This window comes from Dendroctonus ponderosae, unplaced genomic scaffold, assembly GCF_020466585.1.
Source record: "Dendroctonus ponderosae isolate FM_Combo_2020 unplaced genomic scaffold, Dpon_F_20191213v2 Dpon_F_20191213_4, whole genome shotgun sequence".
Lineage (NCBI taxonomy): Eukaryota > Metazoa > Arthropoda > Insecta > Coleoptera > Curculionidae > Dendroctonus > Dendroctonus ponderosae.
The window spans coordinates 1,699,383-1,701,315 of record NW_026018611.1 but is presented as its reverse complement, the minus strand read 5'-3'; the positions used below and the strand labels follow the sequence as shown (position 1 = coordinate 1,701,315).

Genomic DNA, 1,933 nt, shown 5'->3' with positions numbered 1-1,933 from the left:
TACTTTTTGATAAATAATTCGTTCTTATTGCGAAATAGGAGCACTATTTATCAATCTGTAATAAAAGACGTGAGGAAATTCTGCCTTTTTTAAAGGCAAAAATTTTTGAGGCAAAATACCCAACAAGAAGTTTATAAAAAAATGAATCCGCCTCAACAATATAGAACTTATCTACTTTATGTGTAAATGTGTTATGCACCCCAAAGTGCGCGGTTTCACCAGTGGTTTGACCGATTTGACCAAGAAATCTCTGTTTCAGTTTGGTGAAAGTCCAGAACAAATTGAGCAAAGCGGCCGCTTGTTTAGAGTACTTTACCATGCAAGAGTGGGAGTTTGACGACGCAAACGTGAGCGCGCTCAGCGTGAGTCTGAGCGACGCCGATAGAGCCGAGTTCTGTTTCGACGTGGCCAAAATCAACTGGGAAAACTACTTAGAAAACTATATCCTGGGCATTAGGAGGTGAGTGCGTGTCTTCCGTCGCCGCTCTCGGTCTGAATGCGCCGCTTGCAGGTTTATCTTCAAAGAAGACACTTCGTCGATCCCCAAAGCCCGCAAACAAATCTCCAAACTGTACATCGCCTATCGGCTGCTGCAGGTGGTGAGCGTGATGATCACTTGGCACTTTTTGGCCCTCAGGTACTCTCCCTATTGCCACCCACATTGGTTCTTTCCCCTGTAAAATGCTTGGTTGTTTGCAGGTATGCGCCGTTGAGGCGACTCTGGTCAAACGCACTCCGGTTACTGCTGCACTTCGCTAGTATGCTGCCATTCGTGTAAAGTTAGTTTAAGGACTTTATCAAATTTAAGCTGCATTGATTGATCGATGAGGCGACGATGCCGCTGGAACTTTACTGTGGAGGCTCATAGTACGGTTCTTTGTAGACGGGGCAACGGTTTTTCCCCACAACACTCGGTTGTTGATTGGGGCTGTTTGCAACCAGAAGCCGTATTGCTTTTGCGGGCAGATTTACAAGCTTTTACGTCGGTTTTTTCTATTTATTCAACATACAAACCAGGTCCTTCTACAGACGACCCTCCACAAGGTTCGGATTTTTTGATAAAAGCTGATCTAGTTGATATTAGCAAAATAATTCCAAACTACTGGCTGTTGTGCGCGAAAGGTGCCCAGTACAAACTAGCCCGCCCAAATGTAAGAGAAACGTTGTCTCTGTCGGCCAATTTGCGCTCCCCATTTTTAAGAGAAAATCCGAAGCGTGCTTCGACTTGTTTATTGGCTTCCCCGGTCGCAATTGAACGCACAAAAACTTCTAAAAAAAACGAGCACTCGTTAATAGTGTACCCAGATCAAGCGCTGATTGGCCCGCAGCACCGACGACGTTTCATCCAGCTTATTTAAACCATATTGTTACATATTGGCTTTGTTTAGGTAACTTATTGAGTCATGTAAATGTCGGTTAGCGTTTATCGTTTTTATATATACGATCATTTGGAGAGCGCCCATTCGAAACGTCGCGTGTATGTAATGTAAGTGTTAATGGCGAATTGGCCCCCCCAAATGGGGCTTTCTTCCCAGTCGGCAGCCCCTCGATGTTCGTTCAGAATTGTAATCGCCTTTGGCTGTAGATGTGCGTCGGCAGGGCGGTCGGGTTTTTCATTGCGCTCATCCTGTTGTATGGCAAATTGTCAAACAAAGCTACTTTTCATGGGGATTTTTCCATATCTGCCTGATGAATTTTTACTTTGAGCGATTCTGGTAGTAGAAAGCTAAATGACCAGAACGGCTGAAAGTATCCAATTAGATTTTCGGCCTGTATTTCCACTTTGCTTCCTCCAAAAAGCAATTTTTCTCGAAAACTCCTTTGGTTTATTCGGGCGTTTCCAGGTTTTCTCTTCGTTCAATGCCAAGAGTTGTTGCCTGTTAAGCAATAAATAATAATTTGTCATAGTTGGGTGCAATATATGTAAATCACC

At 43.9% G+C, this 1,933-nt stretch overlaps 1 protein-coding gene across 1 annotated transcript in view; it reads right to left on the bottom strand.

The window, feature by feature from the left end:
* The window catches only part of LOC109543056 (ras-like protein family member 10B), a 15,068-nt gene that overhangs the window by 4,254 nt on the left and 8,881 nt on the right, over positions 1-1,933 (bottom strand). The window lies entirely within an intron of this gene.